General features: G+C 41.3%; 1 protein-coding gene across 9 annotated transcripts in view; it reads right to left on the bottom strand.

The window, feature by feature from the left end:
- Positions 1-23,479, bottom strand: part of TIAM1 (TIAM Rac1 associated GEF 1) — a 188,100-nt gene that overhangs the window by 135,098 nt on the left and 29,523 nt on the right. For 7 of the 9 annotated variants that reach the window (XM_083611258.1, XM_083611255.1, XM_083611250.1 and 4 more), the window contains exons 2-3: positions 14,079-14,132; positions 8,920-9,089 (exon numbers count right to left, since the gene is read on the bottom strand). The gene's annotated coding sequence lies outside the window, so the exon portion shown is untranslated. Of the gene's footprint in view, positions 1-8,919; positions 9,090-9,233; positions 9,354-14,078; positions 14,133-23,479 lie in introns of those variants that run through there. The other 2 variants (XM_083611253.1, XM_083611256.1) reach the window with 2 other exon arrangements.

Below are 23,479 nucleotides of genomic sequence, written 5' to 3'. Positions count from 1 at the left end.
ATTCTGGAATCTCTCTCCAATCACAAACTCCTTTTGAAAATAATGGGTTTTTCTTTTCTTTTCAAGAACACTGCACCTTGAAATTTGGTAAGGCCAGTGAGGATCAGTTTTTTGTGTATGAAATGGATTAAAGCCACAAACCCCTATTGCCCCAGAATAACCAACACCAAATTTTGTTACTGGGCACAATGAATAATAAAAAATGTACAGTGTTTTTATAAAATACATTTTGCTTGATTTTTAAAAGACACAATAACAGTGTAGCCCATTGTTCAGGCTAAGCATTAAAGACAGGAAAACATTTCCATAACAGCATTTGGAGGGGGAGAAGGAGTTGATGCGGAATTGCTTCAGCTGATCAGTTCCAGTCCCAGCTATGTGGTCCTCACCATAGTAAACCACTTCCTCATGGACTGCCACCACACAGGAGCATTTTTAAACAGTGCTCACTGTAATGTTTTAATCCACCTTGAGTCAAAGTTCCTGCACTTGCTTTCTCAAATTGCAACAAAATCACACAACTCATACAACTCCCTTTTAGGATGTTCTCCTTGGACAGTTGCCAGCCATGCCCAACACTCTGGCAGGGCCCACTGCTGATGCCTCCCCTTGTCTCACTTTAAAAAACTTCTGAGCTAGCATTTCAAACAGTACCCTTTGAATTTCCCACAATGGCCCTGGTTTAGCATCACTCTGTGACAGGATGAGTGCTGGTTGGAGTACAGTGCTACCTCGGGATGCGAACAGGATCCGTTCCGGAGCCCCATTCGCATCCTGAATAGAACGTAAGATGCACCTGCACGTGACGTCATTTTGAGCATCTGCGCATGCGCGAGCGGCGAAACCCGGAAGTAACGCGCTCTGTTACTTCTGGGTTGCCGCAGAGCGCAACCCGAAAGCGCTCAACCTGAAGCACATTCAACCCGAGGTATGACTGTACAAGTAGGTACAGCCAGGTAAGCCTGCCAGAGCCCACTGAAAGAGGAAGGGCCCACCAGAAGACACTTTGTCCAGGCCCCCTTCAAACCTGGAAACAGCCCTGCCTCCTGGGTTTCTATTATTATTATTATTATTATTATTATTATTATTATTATTATACCACCCTTCATCTGAAGATCACAGGGTAGTTTACAATATACAAACACAAAAATCCACACCATAATAATGAACAAAACAATAACCCTACGCAAACAGTTTAAAAGGCCAAATACTGTTTATTAGCCAAAGCCTTAGCAAATAATGGGGGTGGGGGACCGTGCACATAATGCTATTTTATGTTATCAATCAGCAGCAGTGCTTCAGAGAGCCTTACTTAAACCTTACTTTCTGAATTTCACTGTTCAGTCAACAGTTTTCATTAGTGACTCCATGTATACACAATAACCCTTCAAAAAGTTAAGCAGCAAAATGGAAACCCATGCTGTATACCAAATGGCTGTTATGTTCTGGAACATCCTTACACTTCCTGTAACCTGTTCCTGCTGGCAACTAGGAATGCATGCTTGGGGTGTTAATTTTCTAAAGAAATGACCTGCATATGTCTTTAAGAGCACAAACAACTCCCCATTAACACTACTGTTTACGTGAAAACTACCAGCTCGTCCACATTTAGATGTTCTGAATCATCCTCATTTATCTTGCATAGTTAAAACTTGTTGAAAACTTTTTTATCTTTCTCGTATGTGGCTGCTACACTGGCCTGCCTCTAGTTACCCAATCCATTTTACATCACCTCATTTTTTCACATGGGACTCTCAGGTTATCCTAACTAAAATGAGAGGTAAAAAATAAAGAAAAGTTTTAAACAGAGGCAGCTAACACGATTTGCAGAGGGGTCTGATCTGTCACCAAGGAAATTCTTCTGGTCCCCCAGGACTCTAATATAGGCAGCATTGGGAAAAGAAAAACAAAAAGTAGACACAGCACTGGGTTAGGCGAAGAGGTTTAACCCCTCCATCTAGATAAGCTCCCTGATGAGGATACAAATTGCCCCCTCCCTGGTCATCAGACTGATGATTACATGAGCAGCATGGGGTGATAATTGCCTGCCCCAGCTCATCTGGGTTGGCGCCAACGGTGAATGTGGTCTTCCAGACAAAAATGGTTAGCTACCCCATGGTTTTATAGAAAAGTTGTCTATATAATGTCAGTGACTCCATGAGCTGCAGTGAAGGGGTAAGTGCAACATTTTAAAACCAAATAATTCAAATGCAACAAAACAGAATAGAGAAAATGTGAGTATTATTAAGCATCCAATATTTACATTACCCATACTCATATTTACATATTAATTCTGCTAACATTCGTGTTTGCTAAACAAATGCTTGATATACAATAAAACACATTATCTATTCAAGAAGTAACATAAATTATTTATTCCAAATCTGATTTTAAAAATCCTTTTTATACTTCCTTGAAAAAACATGATTTATCATTGTCAGTTTTAACTGGAATTATCTTTCTAGAGCAGCTATGCAAATTTGGTCTGAAATGACCGCTGGAACAGACCGAAAGCCTATTGCGTCCAGCATCCCATAACACAAACAAATTTGTGTTATTTGAAGGAGGGGAGATGCACATGCAGAATGCATTATACACTGTTATTGCATCAAACATCCCATGGCTATCCATTACAATCTTCAAAGATACCGGAAAAGTATATGGTTCAAACACTGTACGACTTTTTCTGTAAAATTGGCTTGCATAGTTTCATCTGTCCCACCTTTATTTATAAAGCAGAATACTTACAGAAGGTGGTGAAACTTCCAAGTGGGGTCACTGCAAAAGCATCCCTTCTGTGTTATGCCTTCTGGAAAACTGACTGGCAGAAAGGTTTTGCTTGTATGATGGCAGCAACTTACTGTAGTACCAACAACTATAGCCCTGTTTGGGTATGTTGCTTGCATATACTGTATGTTAGATGCAAGCAGGGTGAGCAGGGATGAACGCACTCAGCTGTCCCTGCGCTGCCATGTGCCTTACTCTCCACAAGTTGGAGGGTCAAGCCTGAAGAGGGAACCCTCTTCTACTTGAGGAGCTCCCACCAAGTGACAGGGAACTCTGCAAAATTGGCATTCAAATTCAGGAAGGGAGTCTCCACGAGAAGGGGGCTTTCCACTTCAGATTTCACCCTCCAACTCATGGACCTTGGGGGGGGGCAGCAATTTGAGGAGAGGCGCTATCATGCTCATTCTCACATGTAGCCTTTACACACGAGCAACATACCTGAATCAGATCAACCTTAGACCTGAGTACTCAAAATGCCTAGTTCTTTTATTCTCAAGGGAGGGAGAGGGAAGAGAGAGAGAATTTAATCTGAACCAAAAGTGTATAGGAAGAATATTCAGCATGTAGGAGTAAGAGAATAATATTTTAGCTGGATATTGCAGCTGTCAGAGAGAATTCTGAGACTGCACTCCCACACAAAGCAGATGCATCTATTCACTTCTGATTTTAGGTGGTGTTCAAATGTTCTCCCACTTCCCAGTTACGGAAAGTGCTCAGAAAACCCTTTCCTCTGCTCATGAGCATTATGCTCTCACTGCTCTTCCAGCTTCTGAAAATTAACAAAAATGTAGATTAAGTTTATCTTTTAGAAGTTGGATGCTTGCATTGCAAATTTCAAGAAGCTTTCAAGATGCACACAACTCATTTCAGAGTTTTGTTATCCATGGCAAAATTAAAACAAATGATGATTTAATGACCACAAGTGTGTTGCTCCTGCCTTGCTCCTGACTGTGCTACACAGGAGAGAAAACAAGCCAGAGTCCAGCTTGCCGTGAGATGTGAACCCAGGCTCATGGCTGGTTTCTCTTCAACCCAGCAATGGTAAGACAACAAACCTTTGTTTCTCCTTCTGGTTTGTTTGGTGTGAAACAAGCTACAAGCCATCGTCATCATTACAAGCCTTTCCCCTTGGCTTTCAGTTCTGGTCTGCCTTAATGGAGGCAGCCCCCATGACAGCAGGAGAGCGTAGGTGATGGAAAAAAAGAGGATGATAGAGGGTAAATCATTCTTGCAAGTTCGCCCCAAAGATGGGCTTCACTCGCACTCTGTCTCAGTATCTGGCTCTTGCTGCAACATGGAATGCAGGAGCCAGGGAGGCACTGAGTACAAAAGCACTTCGCCTGGCAAAAATCTCTCCTATGCTGCCATTAAGAAGCAGAGGTTCTCCTCTTAATTAGAGCTTAACTGGACTAAAGTACAGGTGTGTGCTAGAAGAGATGAGATCACAAACTGCAAACAAACCAACTGCAAGGACTTTAAGGTTTGAATTGAGATAAAATTCAATTTGCACTTCAATCAGTGCAAAAATTGGCGGGGGGGAGCCTATGGTTGTTTTATTTAAAGTTTTCCTCTCTACATTTATGATTTGGCAACCCTCCCCTGAATGTTAGTTCAAATGATACCTGTACAAGTGAAGATGGAAGAAATTGGATTTAAAATGTGGATTATAACATCAAACTGAACTGTGTGTGTAAAAAAGGGGGGAAGGGAGAAAAGCTCTATTTTGCAAAAGGTTTATGATGGAGACTTAGAGCTGACTCTTCCACATCCTTTATTATCTATGAAGTGAACTGAATAACACTAAGAGGACTTGGAATTTAATTTAACTGGAAGGATAATTGGTCATATATCTTTAGCTGGAAAGATGAAAGAAGTCTGTGAGCTGCCAAGGAACAGATAAGGTTACTTACTGAGTCATCTATAGTTTGACAGACTACTCTTCCCAGGCTGAAGGGGGAAAATGGTGACAACAGTTTATTTACTGGGACAGAGCAACTTTTGCAGCTGCTGTTAAAGTTCTCGGTGCAAAACAATGAAGCATGAGACGGAGAAAGAACAATGATATAGTCCCTCGCTTGAAGTTTTATAAATTATTTAATGTGTCAACACAAATAGAATTTATTAACATTGCAGTTGTTGTATAAGGGATTATTATTATGACAGGAATGTAACTGAAACTGAAACTAGTAAGATTAGAAAGGCATCAAATCTAGCATGTGGGGGGCCTACTTTTATTAAATTATATTATTTGGTATTTGAATGATTGGTATTAATAATTGTATTATAAATTGGCATTGCTATAATGAGGCTGTTATTGGCATGTAATTGAAAACTAATAAAAATATATATCTATGACAAGCCTTTCCTTTCCATGGAGCACAGTTAAGGGCAGGAGAGGAGCAAAGCACTTTGTATGCATTCAACCATAGTTTAATTTAAACTGTGGTTTAACATTGCATAGGAAGTGGGTCAGAGGGAGGCTTGATTCACAGGGCTTCTTGGGAGAGTAAATTCCAAGGTTGGAAAGGAGCACCATGGACACGGTCTTCTGCTGTCCTATATAGTATCCATGTCAAGAATAAATTACATATCTGTAGGAAGTGGGTTCATAATAAGACCAATATACTGCTCCTTCCCCACCCTCCATTTACTCACATTTACATGATAGAGTCAGTTTATGTATATCTGAACACAGTCATAGCTAATGCTTTAGCTATGACTCCAAGCACATATGTAAACTGCTAAACCTGTCTCCAAGGGAGGATGACATTACATCTTCTGCTGTACAAGCATCCATATTGTGGATATGGGCAAAAGAAGAATTTGAATTGGAATGCAGCTTCTGCCCTGCTCTTAGTCCTGAAGCACAAATTTTTTATTTAATTTATTATTTACTGTATTTACTCGAGTCTAATGTGCCGTCGGATCTAATGCACACCTCAATTTTCAAAACCTTGAAACAAAAAAAATATCTGCTGGCGAATGCAATGCGCATCAGCAAAAAGTTCACTCTTTACAAGAATAAAATTTTATTAGTAGCTTCTTCATGGCTTCCCCCGCAAGCGAAAAAATAAAAATAAGAGGCTTTTCCTGGCACAAAAAACCATGAAGCAAACACCTGAGCTGCCACAAAACCGGAAAGAGGAAAGCTGCCCGGGCTTCCTCTTTAGCCTTGCGCGCCTCTCCAGCCACGGGAGGCTGCACAAGGCTAAAGTAGCCAACTTTTAAAAAATCTCTCTACCTCTTTTTCTTTTTTTGTCCTTTCTCCACCCCCTTCTTTTGCCTCTGGATCAGTGTTTTTATCTAGATTAACGTTTTAGTTTGGAGGGGGGGGGAATATTATAAAAAAGGAAACTTTGCAGCTTTTATTTTAGTATACAATAAAAACAGATTAAACAAAACACAAAAGAAGGAAATAGTATAGAAGAAGAGAAAAGGGAAAGCCATTTACCAGAGGTAGACCTTAACCCTTGCCTCACCTGGGAGCTTCTCTGGGCAGGAATTCCCTCGGCTTAAGTGGGGTGGGGGAAGAGTGGCAGGTAGGGGGGTACCTACCTAGACACTGAAGCCACATGTCTCTCCAATGAAAATTGGGAGTGGGCATTGTGTGAAGTGGCTGTGGATCTCCTGCCGCAGAAGTATAGGACTGTATAGAGTTGGGAGGGCCACCCAAGGGTCATCTAGCCCAGCCCCCTCACAATGTAGGAATTACAGCTCAAGAACGCCAGGCAGATGGTCCCCCAACCACTGCTTAAAAGCCTCCAGTGGTGGAGACCCCCAACACCTTCCGAGGTCATAGAATTGCAGGGTTGGAAGGGAACCCCAGGAGTCATCTAGTCCAGCCCCGGTGGACAGTGGGCACGATCCATCCTGTTGCACAAGGCTAAAGATGCTGCTCAAGGCTAAAGAGGAAGCCAAGGCAGTGAGCGGGATGGATCGCGCTCGCTGCCTTGTCTTCTTCTTTAGCTGCGCTGGAGAGGTTAAGCTCCTGGCTGGAGAGGTTGCATGGCTATGGATCCCGCTCGCTGTCTTGGCTTCTTTGCTCTTTGGGGCTGGGGGGGGGGGAACCAGGCTTCACCCGCAGCCCCGAGAAGCTCTGGGAGAAGCGGACAGGCTGCGTGCAGCTTACTTTTCAATCTTAGTTTTAGACTTAATGTAAATTATACATCTAATCCCAACTATGAATCACTATACTGATCACAGAGTCATAGAACTGCAGAGCTGGAAGGGATCCAGAGGGTCATCTCGTCCAACCCCCTGTCATGCAGGAATCTCAAATAGATCATAAATGACAAATAGAGCAGCTTCTCTTGTTGTAGAAACCAATATGGAGATTAACAATATCACTATGTAGTAAGCATGTCACATGTGACTTGGAAAAGATTTCATCTGTGTTGCTGAGAAGAAAGTAGCAGAAAGCATTAAATGTTTTCTGACAGGTTGGAACAGCTTGCTATAAGATCAATGATCAGAGAAAGGAAACCCCATGTTTCAGGATGCAGTCCTATCATGGGCACATGTCAGGAAGGAAGCTCAACCACATAAAACACTGCTGCTACTCCCCTCCTTCCTCTAAATATAAAAGCAACTGGCCAGCAATGGAAGGGTGATACCAGATGTGGAAGGAAACGCTTTGATCAATAACTAGAAAAATGTGTTATAATTAAGATCTACCCCTGGAAATTAAGGCACATAGCTCCTCTTCTTTCATTTGCTTTAATCATGTCAACATGACAAAAATCTGTCATCTCCTTGCCTGGTCAATAAGGAAACAGTGGTTCAGATCCAGACAAGTTCTTCCCAATATGGTTTTGGAGAGCTGGTGGGTCACATGCAGCCGTCGACCACTCTATGCAGCCCACCAAGCCCCAGGAAGCCTGTCTGCAGTTCCCAGCTCATGAGTTATATCAGCTCTGCAGTAGTGGAAAGATGGAAACAGGGACAACAATCTTTTCTCCACTACCCAGATGATGGCTGCTCAGCAAAGCAGCAGGGACTTTGCATGGAATGCTAAACCAAACAATGACATAGCACAAACACGTAAGCATAAGAGTTCCGGGAGAGAATATCAAGGTCCTCCTCTGGTCCTGATGCTGAGCAGCAGTAAGGTAAGACATGGTGTGGGCTGAGCAGGTAGTCCAAACCCAGGATTGTGGCTTATCTGGCTCCAGACAAACCACAAGGTGTAACCAAGGTTACATGCTGAGTCAAGTTCAGCAGCAGAAGGTCATGAGGAGGAGTACAGGAGGAGCAATCTGCTCTCTTGAGAACACCCAGTCTTACTAAGCCATCATTTGCCTCAGTGGGATGTGCAAACTGGCTCAGTGTGTTTATGTGCAATGTCATTGAATATCCCCAAGTTCTAGTAACAGGGATAAGGAGAAAGGGGAATATCTGTGCATCTCCAACTCCTCATTCTAAGTTGTTACTAACACGTCTTTTATAAATATTTCAGCTGGCTATTTCGGAAGGGACTTTGCCCTCAGTCCTCTCAGAAGTCAGTTGGGGGGCAAATGTTCTCCTCACCAAGTGATCTATCTTTGAAACCACCATTTTTTTTAGGTGCTTGGTTCATATTCAGCAAATGGTAACTGCAGAGCCCAGAGTTATGAGAACTGAACTATGTAGTTCTACCCAATCCCCATCACATGGTTACTACAAAGTTTAATTCTTATTGGTCATGTGCGCAGTGTGGACAATGATAGAGACTTGTAGGAGAACAGGAAGTTCCTGGGGCCAAGTCAGCCCATTGGTTGATGAAGCTCAGTACTGTCTACAGTGACCACCAGCAGCTCTCTAGAGTTTTAATCAGGAGACTTTCCTAGCTGTATTTTGAAATCTCGGGGATTGAACCTGGGATATTTTGGCATGCAAAGCATGTACTCAACCACTGAGCTATGGTCCTTTCCCAAAATAGGTATACCATAGAGTTGTTGTGTGGTTAAAAAAAGGGAAAAAAGGAAGTGCCTGCCTTGGAGCAGAAGACTGGACATGGTAACTGAGCATCTCTTACAGCTTCACATTCTATGGCTTGAAGTCTCTCACAATGAAAAGGCAGGCTATTCATTACTGAATATTATGTATAGTGCATAACAGATTGAGAAAACAGTACAATAAAATTACAGAACGTACCTCTGCTCCATGGGAAAAGCAGCTAAATGCTCTTGAAGTATTGCAACCCTAAAGCGTTGTATTCCAGGGTCCAACAGCAACAATTTATGCAGCTCACATCAAAGAACAGCGTGGCTTTTCAAGGCAATACATGTCTCTTAAGAGGATGCGTTCACCAAGCAGATCACAAGCTGGAAATTAAGTCAAATACATATATACAGATGAGGGATAAAAAAATACACATCCAAAAAAACCCATATTTTAAGTTCAATTAACATTTTATTTTAATATGGAAAGAGCAAAATGAATTTCTCTTATGGCTCAAATAACCTTACCTAATTCACAGTGCCAGTCTTACTTACGGTACAATAAGCCTCATTTGATTCAATTACTTGAAGGAGACTGGAGGCATTAAGGGAGACCATGATGCTACATCCTCACATTCAGAGATATTCTGCCACATTTAAGTATTTTTGGTGCTGGGCTTGGGGCTATTATTAGCTATATCTGGTTGCTAGGGAAGGCTTTGGTAATGACATGCACCAGCCAGAAAACAGAATCTGATTTGCAAAAGAAGTTGGGAGTGGAACAGTTTAAAATTATGGTTGAAGGGGAGAAATGTATAGGTCCAGTCATATCCTGTAATTACAAAGTGGCATATCAACAGATCTGGGAAACACCTGCGCCCTGACCTTAGAACTCATAATCTAGCAAGAAGGTGGAGGTAAGCACTGTATGTAACTGACCATCTTTTCCGGGACAAGAAAAAAGTCCTTCATCAATTGAGGACTCCTATATGCTTCATTCAGGGAAGGGACGAGCAGGTGTTGAATTTCATTTTATCTCTCACATTGTAATTCTACTTAAAAGCAATCCCCATTGCGTTCAATGGGACTTGCTTTCATGTAAGTGTGCATGGGACTTATCCACACATAGGAATAAGCCCTACTGATCTCAGTAGACCTTTATTCTGAGGAAATATGCCCCACAATCCTCCTCATTCAACCATAACTCCTGTCCAGATTATTCTGGTTATAAATTTTACAGATATAGGAACAAGGCTGAGAGGCAGAATGTCCTGTTAAAAAGGTAACATATTGAATGACTTTGTCTCAGTTCCACTGAAACATGTCACGTGTACAGCTAAGTAAAATTAACCAGGTACAGTCATACCTCGTGTTGCGTTCCACTCTTGTTACAGACTTTCAGCTTACGAGCGCGGCAAATCCGGAAATGTTTACTTCTGGGTTTGCTGCCTGCGCATGCGCAGAAGCAATCTGCGTGCTTCGCACATGCGCAGAAGCAATCTGCGTGCTTCACACACGTGCAGAAGCACTTGATCATGCTGTGCACATGTGCAGAAGAGGCGCTCTAGTTGCGGACTTTTCGGGGCACGAATGACACCCCGAAACAGATTAAGTCTGCAACTAGAGGTACCACTGTACAAAACTAACACCCCTACAACTTTTTTCAGGTCTCATAAACAAATAAGGTTACACCTTTAGAAAACAATTTTGAAGTATTTAATCCCCAAAGTGCATTTTTTGGAAGGGGAAAAGAAAGGTCAAAGTAGTTTTGACATAAAAAAAAATAATGAAGATGGGAAGAATTTCTCAAAATGTTTTGAAGCATGAAGACCTGTTGAACTTCTAGCTTCTTATGAAGCTTGCGAATGGATTTAACATATTATCTCGGGCATTTAATCAGGCCACATCTGCTGAAACCTACAAGCATTAAGCTTCTTCTCAAACCTATACTTTCTTCACTTTTTGGAAGGTAAAATGAAGAAAGGAAAAAGCAACTTGTCTAAAAGCATTCAAGACCAATGAGTGATCTACTAAGCTATAAAAAAAACTATCTAACCTTTCCTCTTAGTAGCTGGTGGATCAAGTTTGCAGAATCTTAGATATTGTTTTAGCCATTTTAAAATTATCATGTTACACTACATACAGATATTATTCGTTACATGGCTGCAACAGCAGCAACTCTCCTTTGTACATTTTAAATCAAGAACTGTGTGCTATTCCTTCATTATAATTTCTTCATGCACAAAAATAAGCCCAACCATTTCACATTTGTTCACAGTGAAGCCTATTGATGCTATTATTATGTGTAATTTAGAAAAGTCACTGCCATCTGCCAAATCAAGAGGGTAAAGTTCCAGTTTCTCCTCAGAAGGCTTCCCTTCGGACAGTGCCGTATCTAAGGGAGGCAAAACACTAAGAAAGTATGCATATCAAATTTTAGAAAACCGTCAAGTGATTTTTTTCCTGGGTGAATGCCTTTAATGGCCTAAGAAACATGCAGTAATTAAAAGAATAGTTCCCTTATGGCCAACAATGAAGAAGATTTAATTATGCATTAAGCTATTGGGGATGAAAGAATCATATAACACTTTTGTATTTCTCCTTGGTTACATTATATAACTGTTGCCTAGTAGAATTTAACATGTTTTATGTATGTTTTGTTAGAAATTCAAACCACAGAAACATCGTATGAAGATTGAAGAAAGGTGTGTGGGTGTGTGAAGATGAAACAGCTTGTAGCATTTAATATTATCTTGCCTCCAGTTGTATACTCTGACATATGCCCATATTTGGAGCTTTGGTATGATTCAACGTGGTAATTTTTATTAAGTTCATAAGCTCTCTTGGTTTTAAAGAGGGAAAATCAGACCATAATAAGTATCCAAAGATATTGATTAGACAGACACAAATAACAAGCATAGGACAGCCCAACTTTTCATACCTGGGGGCCGCTAACTGTCTTGTTGCACAGGCTGGGGAAACAAGGTAAAGATTTCACACACACACACACACACACACACACACACACACACACCAGCCCTCGCACTGCCTTCCCAAAGCTGGCTAAGCAAGGCGCCATGCTTTGGGAAGGAGGCTCTGGGAGGGTCCTAGAGCCTTCCCATCTCCTTTTTCAAAGCTGGGAAGGAAGAGGGAGAACTCTAGGACCCTCTCAGAACCTTCACATCTCCTTCTCAAAGCCCAGCACTTTGCTTACCTGGCTTTGAGAAGGTCACCATCAAGGGGCCACATGCAGCCCTTAGGCCATGTGTTGGACCACCCTGAACTAGCAAATGTATCAGTAGTTGATAGCATCCAACCCCAGAGGCCTCTTCAATAGCTTCAATTAGATATTTTGAAATGAGTTCTTGCTACCATCACAACTGCGGTGAAGATTCTTACTTGATCAGTTTCTCTACCCCTTAATATTAAGGACATAGGACAAGAGTAACATACATTTCACTTTTGATAACAGGGATTCCCCATGTATCTAAATACCAGTTAAAATAAAATAGATCAATCAGTGTCCAAGTATAAGCTTTACTCATTTAAAAAAAATTGATGAATCACCGTTTCTGATCAAGATCTAAGTAATAGGTGAAAGGATTTGAGCAGATTTCAAAAGGAACATATAATATAATTCTGTGCACTGGTCAAAGACTCCAAGCTTTGAACACACATCCAATGGCACATGAAAAGAGGAAGAGAAGAAAGAAGAAGCTTCCAGGAAAAAATGATATACAAAATGTTTTCATGACAAAGGGTTATATCAACATTAGAGTAGATCCATTGAAATTAATGGACATGACTAAATTAGGTCCACAGATCTACTCTGACTATAACTTGGTTGGATACAACCCAATATCTTTTTTGATTAAGTTTACCAGCCCTTATTCCATATGTAGAGGGATGTCATTTGAGGTCCTTACTGTGAACAGAATATATATATATATATATATATATATATATATATATATATGGCACTAAAAAAGGATACTGTATTTATTATCACATTACTTGGACTGCTTGTCATTCGGAAGTTTTCTTTTCTCTCAGTTCTCTCAAGTTTATTGTACGTGTTTAAAACTGCTTATCAGCTCAAATGTTGGAGTGAGCCCTCACTGTTAAGGTGAGGTGGACACAATAACTGAACTAATCCAATTGTTATCTTAATTTTTAAGTTATATATGCATTAATGCTTCTACCTTCTGATCAACTAGTCACTAATCTTTATTTGAACACACGGGGTTAGGAGATCTATTACTACAGATACCGGGGTTTAATAAAATACACAGAATCCAGCCATCAAAGTACTCAGTGCTTCTTTTACTCAATACAATACCAGACCTTGCACATTTATTGCCCTTACAAGGTCTTATGAGCCCCACATATGTATGCTCTAAGACAGTGCTAAGAGGGCAGTTAGCAAGATCAAGGAGAAGAGGTCACAACTCTGCTGGTGAATGTGGTCCAACAGGTAAAGACCTACAGGAATTTGGGAGGCTCCTGCCCAGGAACTCCAGTCAGGACATGCAAGTTGTAAGGCCATCTGTTATACAGAAGCCAACTCTACCTTTCTTTGGGATGAAAGGCATGGAGCAGGAGATTTCCTGATAAAGGAAGGACTGAGGAATTCATGGGCATCCCTGGCCTGCAGAAAGATGAAGGTTATTGCAGGAGAGAGAAAAGGAAACAAATGGTGAATGCCCTATCTCCCTTACACAGGGAGGGATATGGGAAGCACATGACAAGTAGCTAGAACATGTTAGGGTCCCAAGTTTAAAAGAGTGGTTCATTCAACGGGTGACTCTTGAATCATTTCTGCGGGAAAACATCACCCTGGAACTGAAAATGTGCATTTTATTTTAGGGGGAAATTCCAAAAAATACTCTTCTTTTTTTGCAAACTCCTGGTTATGGATCTAACAACCTAAGCTTGTTATTTTCAGTTAAGACTGAGCATCACTAAAGAAGTTCATGAAAAGAAGAGTATGTCACATTAGGAGCTCTTAGACTATTTTGGGCAATCAGTTACTAAAACCTAATGTACAATTAATCTAGATGCACCCCAAATTCCTTTTCTTTTCTCCAGAGCTAACAGGACCACCATTTCTCATTTTAATATTTGCTCCTTAGGTGGTTAATCCTTTCTAAAGTTCTCATGACTCATATGTGTATACTGCTGAAATATTCATTTATCTCACTACAGTGTTTTTATTCTTAATCCCACACCTCATTGGCAAGATCACCCAATGGAATGCATCTGTGGACGCAGACAAAGAATTATCCAGTCTTAACAAGCACCTTAAACTTTAAAGGAGCTTTCATTTATCCTGGATCTATGTAAACAATGAGAATAGGGAAGTATTATACGTACAAGCCTGGGAAATAGGAAATGCAGGAATCATTTCTTCACTTCACAGCTTTAACCCTGGAAAACAAAATTACACAAAAGCCATCAATGCACAGCATGTGCCAACCTGCATATTTAATAAGTTCTGGTCACGCAGTAATTAAATCATCAAAACAGTATCCAATCCAAGAAAAAAGACACATACTTAAGACATCTTGTTCCTTGAGAATAATTTCAAAAGAAAAGAAAACAACAACTCATGTGCTTTAGTATTGTAATGCATGCTGGACTAAAGTACACTTTTCAAGAAATTCTTCTTCAACTAGCTTGAAACCCGAACATTCAAAAGAAGGTCTGTCCATTCTTTATACAGGTAAAATGGTGCTGCAAAAATAGACCAATGTGTGTATTTAACACATAGGTGATATGACCCTCCCCCAGTGCTTTTTTTCTGGGGGGACGCAGGGGTATGCATACCCCTAAACATTTTGTGAATCTAAGTTTGGCCTCATTGAGGGGCAGTATTTCAATATGAGCAGGAAAATGAGTGTACCCCTAAACATTGTTTTAGAAAAAAAGCACTGCCGTCCCCTATATAATGCATACAAACATTTTTTCTACAATGTGGCATCTGCAACAAGGCCGAATTTACTTCTTTAGGACAAATACAAGCATATTCTCAACTGTTTCGCAAAAACTGATGGGACTTAATGGAGACGAGCTAGTCAATGTTATTGTGCCAAACTTGCTTAAGCACTAGATCCCACAACTACATAGACATGTATTAAGTGTAATGTTCCAAAAAGGCTATTTTAGGAACTACTAATTTTACTTGTGAGATAATGATGAGATGGAACACAAGCAACAACAACACTAACAAAATTTAAACCGGGTATCTTCAAAAGGCAAATTTAGGCAAATTTTGCTCTATGAAGAGCCAGTATGAGAAAACAGATACAGTCCCTGGTAAATAGACACAATTGAAGTGTATGCCACCTTTTTTGGAATGTTCCTCAAAGGGTTATTATTTTATTATGTTATGAATTTTGTATTTTTATATTGTAAACAGTCCTGTGGCCCTTGGATGAAGGGTAGCAGATTTAATATTAAATAAATAAATACACAGTCATACCTTGGTTGTCAAATGCCTTTGTACACGTACATTTTGACTCCCAAATGCCGAAAACTCAGAAGTAAGTGTTCTAGTTTTCAAACATTCTTTGGAAGCCAAATGTATGACGCGGCTGATGTGGCTTCCAATTGAGTGCAGGAAGCACTCAAATGGTTCTGGGAGTCGACTCTGGACTCCCTGAGCAGATTAAGTTTGACAACCAAGGTACCACTGTAAAATAAAGTATGCACGTGTGGCATCAATTGCAAAAGTGTACTTTCTTTTATGTACTATAATAGGAACATCTCAAAAATTCTTTGGAGGGGTGGCCAGGACCAAGCAAGATTTAAACATCTCTGGTGGACTTGTAGGATTGTAAGAAATGCCTAGATTGAAAAGATTGATTGCAAAACACAAACTATAATTACCGTATTTTTCGTCCCATAGGACGCATCGGCCCATAGGACGCACCTAGATTGGGGGGGGGGATAAAGGAAAAAATGTTTCCTTTATTTCCCCCCCAAAACCAGGTCGGGGAATCCAAACCAGGTTGAGGAACAGCGGAATGGCGGCGCTGCGCCTCCCCGCTGTCCCCCGAGCTTGTGGGGCTGGCCGATGTCTGCCCGAAGCGTGGGGCGCTCTGCTTCAGCGCGCCCTGCGCTCCGCGCAGCAGGCTGCAGATGTCTGCCCGAAGCGCGGGGTGCTCTGCTTCAGGGCGCCCCGCGCTCCGTGCAGCAGGCTGCTATCCGCAGCCTAGGGAGCCCTGCGGGAAGTCCCGCAGGGCTCCCCAGGCTTGCTGATAGCTTCCTGAAGCCTGGAGAGCGAGAGCCGACCCCTCTCGCTCTCCAAGCTTCAGCGAAAGCCTGTATTTGCCCCATAGGACGCACACAGATTTCCCCTTCATTTTTGGAGGGGAAAAAGTGCGTCCTATAGGGCGAAAAATACGGTAAACACTATGGTTATTCTATTGGGAAAGTTAACAGAGATCACACTTGAAAAAGTTAGATCGGAGGTAGCAACTCACAAACCATCTACAAAACTATAGAATTTGATTCCAATGTATAAAGCATCACATGATAAGAAATATGGAAGGAAGTAGGTAAGTGAACAAAGTTGTTAAAACATTCATATAGGTTTATTTTTCACCAGCACAACAAATAAATTTCATTTATTATAGTACTCTCTGGTGTGTTTCTTTTTTGTTTTTCTGTACTAACAAACTTTTTTCTGTTCAAACAAAATGATGGAGTTATTTATTACTGCATTTTTATTGCTTTTTTAAAATTGGAGGGTAAGTACAACTACCACGCAATGAAAATGGCTTTTCTATTTGGCATGTTCACTACATTATTAGTGAGCAGAAGATACCTACCCATTTTCCCCTGTAAAAAGCTGGAAGATATGTTGGGGTATTTGTAAAATATTATGCAAATGATTATGACCTACATTAAACAAAATTCAAAGACTGACTGAGAAGCAAACCTACCTTTGCAAAGCATTAATGAAACCCTACAAAATGATCCATTGTGGATACTGACCCATGCCTTGCCCAGGGCCCTAATGGTTTTATGACTGCAGCACATCGGCCATGCATTACGCATTTCATATTCCAGAAATAATGACTGACTTGACTCTTTCCACCCAGCCCATAAATTAGCCTGCCTCTTCATTCACCTTCCAGAAATTTTCCAAGGAAACCTGTTACGACTCTACACATCAGAAAGTAAGACTTAAAAAATGAATATCTAGCCAACTATAAAACAGAAAATCTCAGATTGTTCGGATTCACATCAATTTGTACAGATTGCAGATGACAAAACTGTACAAATGGGGTGTAAATGCTACAAGGGAAGAACAGAAGCCTCTATAAATGTCTGTTCCCTGGGTAGTTGGAACCCCTTAACTCCTGCATAGAGAAGCCAAAGAGTCAAAGACAACTGCTTTTATGTTAGGGCTCAATGAGAGTTCATTAGGAAATTTTACAGAAAACCGCTGAACGGTTGCCTAACAGCATAGAGACTTCTGTGCTGATATGACCTAGATTAAGAGATAAACATCTATACGGGGGAAGGGGGTACACTTACCCTCCCCAAAATGAATTTTTAGCATACAGTTTTATATTTATAGAAGGGATCTTTTATTCTCTATAAAAGGACAAGTGAATGTGGAGTAGGACTGAAAACAACCTACCAAACCATTTACTCCACAAACACTGGCTACAATGCCTTCCTAGTACTGTAGTTGCTCAAGAAGAGAGGTAAGAACCTTCACTTTCTCGCAAGGGTCACTTGTTCAACTGCACATGGAAAAATAAGGAATGGGTGATTAATTGCTGCAATATGGAATTTCTTACTGGCAGCTTTTATTAACAACTTCTTAGTCAGCAGGACTTGAAAAGTCCACTCACTCGTAGCAACTCGGAAGCTCTCCCTGGAGAGCAGAGGACCCACATGCTGTCAATCTGACAATACTTTTAGAAAAGAAAAAGTCATAGCTCCAAAGAAAACAAGAGCTTGTTCTAAAGATCCTGCATATTGCTGCCTGTTTTTTTCCCTCCTCCTCTTTTTGCATAGGGTTACCTAGCAGCAAATAGTTATCGATATACAAGCCCTAGATCGATTAAGCACTCCTAAGAAGAATGGCAGCTTCACACTGGACTTAAGTATCTGGATGTCAAGAACTGTATTATCCAATTCAGGACAGGCTTTAAGTTGCTTGTGGGGCAAGACAGAATACATTCCACCTGTCCTACCCCAGGCACTGGAGCTGAATCGGCAACAGATATGACGTACCAGGAATTGCCACATGCTAGCCAATTATGAAGCAGCTGGTGTTAAGGAAACCAGTCATTACATTATTGCACCTGCATGGAAGAAAACAAGGCTCAGGGAGCCTTCTCCTTTCAATTTCACAGCACCCAGGTGGCATAAGCATTCACCCATTAAAAGAGCCAGCTGGCATCCGCCGACCAAAGAATCAGGTTATTTTGCCCGTCCAAAGCCTTCCCCTAACCTGGCAGCTGCACAAAAATTGTTGTTGGTTGAACACTGATACTGGGTCACAAATTGGTCATTCCTGGTAAAATTTGTTTACCCCTACACCCCGTTATAGTCTGGCCATGGCAATTCTTGCATTGAGAACCTCAAGAATGGATTGCTGAAATGTGCTATATGTGGGGCTACCCTTGGGTCTAGTCTGGAAGTTCCAGCTGGTGTCAAAGGCTGCTGCTAGACTGTTGGCAGGGACAGACTACCACCAGCATGTTACTCTGTTGCTTAAGAGCTTGCATTCGCTGCCCATATGCTACTGGGCCAAGTTCCAGTTTCTTGTATTAATTTACAATGCCCTTAACAACTTGGGTCTAGAATGCATTAAGGACCACCTGATTCCTTATATACCAATCACCAAGGTCTAGGGAACAGTTACTGATAGTGGTTCCCAGGGCAAAAAGACAGAGCTTGTATCAAGCAGGAGCTATGTTGCTCAGTATTGTGGGCCCCATTCCAGGGAATTCCCACCCAGCTGAGATAGACAGGTTCCCTCCCTGTTGAATTTCCAGCACTGGGTGAATACCTTTTTCTTCTAGGAGGCATTGTAATTACAATTTTTTTCTGATTTTACAGTTAATTTTAGCCTATTTTATTATATCTTTTGAAACTTTACTGTACACCACTTAAAGACTACAGTGTTAAGCGACGTATGAATTGTTGAAATAAATACATAATAAATATGTCCAAATAAAGCATTTGGCTCAGCTGAAGTGCTATTTACATAGGAGAACCTCAGTTGCATTGATCCTGACAGTTCAAAATACAGTCTAAGAGATTAAAATGCCAGGCATACCACCTCCCTGCTGCAAAACAGGGCCACCCATCCATCAGCTCCCACACACGCACACAAACACACACACAAAGATTTGCTTACACAAATAGTTCCATGAGTAGAGAGACAGCTGGAAAGTCTGTATAGCAAGCAGCTCCGGATTATTCAAACCACATAAGAACAGCTCTGCCGGATCAAGCCAGTGGCTCATCTAGTCCAGCATCCTGTTCTCACAGTGGCCAATCAGATGCCCACGGGAAGCTTACAAGTAGGACATGAGCACAACGGCACTCCCCACTCCTGCAGCTTCCAGCAACCAGTACTCAGAAGCATTACTGCCTCCCACTGCAAAGGCAGAGTATAACTAACAAACATTGCAGGGACAGGAAAAAACACATGCACAAACAAACACAAAAAACCAGGACCACCGGCCAATCTGACTTGAAGGAAAATCTGAAACATGCCGTCCAAGCTTTGATCAAAATGCATCCAATGAATTTTTCCAATGGGACTTTTTCTCAAGGTACATCTTCAAACCATCCAAAGGTGCTTTTAAAGCAGATTTCAAAGCAACTCAAACTCAGCACAACCCTAGAGTAGAGCTTCACTGCTTCTTCAAACCTTAGAAAGCTTGGATACTACTCATTGTTGCAGTTTCTCTTGGCGTCAGGAACAATCAGAAAACACGAACTCTTGCTGCACTTCAAGTGGCCTCCAAAGCTTAGTGATGTCAGAGACAAGAACTTCACTTCCTACAATATTCAGATGAGAGAGGCATGATCTTGTCCAAAGATAAATTTTGGCAGACTACCAAACTTAGCTTAAATTGGTAGATGGCTATACTCTAAGTAACTCTCCCCTCATGGATATAAAACAGTCACTAATGTTAAGCTTCAGACAGATAGATAAATAAATAAGAAAAGTGTTCTGAAAGACATTTTTTTAAAAAAACAGTATCCAGGAAGTATCCTACAACTGTACTACCAAATATATTTGGTGACAAGGTATCTGGGCTATTTGCTCAACTGACAAATATCTACCGTAATCACCAGATATCTGATCTTGGTGGAGGAGCCTTCTCCGCCTTTTCCCTTTCATAAGCCAATATTGTACAACACCAAGACTTGCTGAAACTTGTAAACTGTTCTCATACTTTTAATTTTCTTGCATAAACCTAGAAGGAGCAAACAGTCTTTCAAGAACTATCTTTAGTCAAAATGGTTTGGGTGATGAGGAAAGAGAGGGGAAAAGGGGAGATAATGAAAAAGCAAGTATCAACAGAGTCCATTTTTTAAAAGTCTGTTTTATTTACAGTGGTCTCAGAACAGTAGCACAGCAGTATGCTACTAGTCCCAACCTGGAATTGCACAGAGGGAGAAACTATGCTAAGTTTGGTAGGACGCAAACGGTGCAGATCTTGCAGATGATGACCCATAAAATACTTATGTGTCCTGGTTTTACTGCTTGCCTGGGACTGCAAAAACATATGAATTGTCACAACCTGACAGACCACAAGTGTAGCTGGTATGATTTGCTCAGCTTGATGGGTCACAGGTTGAACAAGTCACTGGGGAACGGGGAGAGAGAAAGAGGAGATAGGAAGGCAGCCAATTTTTCACCCAGCTACTTCCCTGCAGAACTTCTGCTACTCACCTCCAGGCAAGTGACAAATTGGAAGAATAGGCAAGGAAATATCTTTTATTAGTATCTGCTCTGCTGGCATGTCAAGGTACCCGAGTTCTTCACCAGACAGTCAAAAGGGAATTCTCTGCTCTATAATACAGGGGTAGAATATGCTTTGCTCTATATATACTCCTCCAATATAAACCCCCAACAAATCCTGTTATTTTCTTTCACGCAGATCTACAGCATACCACAGCTTTGACCCCTGCAACTTCCTTGTTCTATAAAGTCGGTTTATTAAAATGGTGAGCCTAATAGCAAGTAGATTACTAAAAGGAACAGAGATGCTAAGAAAGGTACACAACTAACATGATGTCTTTAACAGCTTGTAGGTATTTTGATTCCACCAGTGATGTTTGTTGTAAGGATGCTCAAATTACGTATGCTGCTGACAAACGCAGCCTCACTAGGTAAGATCCAGAAATTGGCTTCTTTTATATAACCTCCTGCGTCTGTGACTCAATTATGGGGGAGTGCTTACCATGGAAACTGCAGGGAAGATGCTTTTCTCATGACAGACTGCACACTTTTTTGGAGTGGGGGAAGGAATTGTCAATAGAAAAAGGTGCTTCCAACATTTTGATGCAAAGATTTATCCTCAGTAAAGCAACAAAACAAAAGCTGCGTCACGTGGCTTTGCGTCTCTCTATTTTCTAAAGCAGTTTTTCATGACTTGCATGTCATATGCCTCTACATCAGCTTCCCCCAACCTTGTGCTCCCTGGATGTTTTTAACTACATCCCCCATCTGCCTCAGCCAGCACAGCTGCTCTACATCTTCCCTACCAAACCAACACCCCTCCCCAAACCTCTTCTAAACAGTCTTTGACAGTCTGAGTCTCCAATTTAGAGTGGGAGAAGGACAAAGATGTACTTTGCTATATATCTTCTTGCCAAAGCAAGTAGCTTAGGAGCAAAACCTATCCGTGAAGACAGGCAAAGTCACTGCCTCTCTGCACCAATACAGCAGAGCCTGTATGTATCAAGTCAGACAATATGTCTGTGTTTTGGTCTTTGTATGTACTGCTATTCCACGTATGAAAGGAGGGTGACACAGCCCATGAACCTTTTCCCGTGTTACAGGGAACCAGGCAGAGGGCCTTCTCAGTAGTGGCCCCCGCCCTCCCACCAGATGTCAAAGAGAAAAACAACTACCAGACTTTTAGAAGACATCTGAAGGCAGCCCTGTTTAGGGAAGCTTTTAATGTTTGACGCACTATTGTATTTTAATATTTTGTTGTAAGCTGCCCAGAGTGGCTAGGGAAACCCAGCCAGGTAGGTGGAGTATAAATATATTATTATTATTATTATTATTATTATTATTATTATTATTATTCCCTGCAGCAACCTGCTGGCAAACCAGTGTGCTAGTCCTTTATCTCCTTTCCCACTCCCACCTGAAACAGGGGGAGAAGAGAATATAGTACTTCAACAGTAGATGCAGTCCAGTTTGTGCAGTCTCCCTCCCACCTGCTTGGGAAGTAAGACCAAGCAAGATCAGGCCATGTCAGTCATAGGGGGGTCTTGCTCTCACCTGCACGGCTTGTTCCTGTTTTTCCTTCTCTACAAGTTGTTTTGAGAAGCCCAAAGTAAGGGAAGGAGGAAGCTGTGAGTGCAGAAGGCTGAGCAGCAGCCCATGTGAGTCCAGTGACCCATCAGCTGACAATTCCTTCTCTAAGAATAAATCTTGCTAGTGTCAGTAATGTTATTCTGTAGCAGACCTGCATAATCCCAAACATTAGAGCAAGGCAATAGATTTCCATCATCAAGACAACTGGGAGGTAAGGCTTCAACTCTCCAACTATTAGTAGTTCAAGGTGATCTCAAAAATGGATAAAAGGGGAGGTTAGGCTGTTCCTGCTCTAGAGTGCTCAACATTCTGGAGCATTTACATCGCTTCTCAATAGGTGGAAACACCCATTATAAAAGCCTTGCTCATGTGCCTAATTCCACCTTGAAAATACAAAAGCAAGGTATACAGGAGCACTGCAATTCAAAAGCTGTAAAGCAGCGACCATGTACTTTATCGAGTAACATGTCACAGTGCTATCTTCCAACTCCCTGAAGCCAATCAGAAGAGAAGGCAGCAGCACAACAAAACATACAGTGCAAAGCACTTCAGAATTCAGACGTCATAAGCTTCCTGTAGTAAGGGCAAGAAAAGCCATGAATTCACAGCAAATAACCTTCAGAGAGATCTCCAACTGCTCACAGTAAGAGGGAAGATAAAGCAATGTAAAATTAACTAGCAGCGATAATCACAGGTGTTCATCACAAATAACCCAGAGATGCATTTTAAATAAAAGGACATATTCTAGTTATGTAAAAACATGCTGATTCCTGGACAGTCCGCAGGCTGGACTGAGAAGGCGATTGGGGCCGCCTTAGGTTGCCTATCCCTGCTCTTGCCTCTTGCTCACACAAGAGAATCTTAAAGCCTTTAGTCTGAGAGCAGCATCCCACATTTTAAAAAAAAATTTCTCTTCAAATTGCAAAAAAGCACAGATAGCAATGTTGACTCATAAGAAAAAATCCAAAATCCACATCAGGGGACCAGGGCAATTTAGGCCAACCAAATGTTATAAACTATTGTGCAGGTTTTTGAATTCATCAGGCTGGGTAGTAAACAAAACTTGGGGGTGTAGGGTAGGAGATGGAGAGATGAACTGGCTGAAGTTGGAGCCATGAATGGAATCTGGATTTAGGTCCCAGTCTGAAAATGGAGTATGGGAAAAGTTAGCAGTCATTCAAATAAGGCTCTGCTAGATGTTTTACAGTTTCAGGTTGTATCCAAGTTTGTTAGGATGAGG

This window comes from Podarcis filfolensis (genome assembly GCF_964270895.1).
Source record: "Podarcis filfolensis genome assembly, chromosome: 4".
NCBI classification, from domain to species: domain Eukaryota; kingdom Metazoa; phylum Chordata; class Lepidosauria; order Squamata; family Lacertidae; genus Podarcis; species Podarcis filfolensis.
Note: the sequence above shows the minus strand (reverse complement) of the source record. Positions and strands in the feature narration are given on the sequence as shown.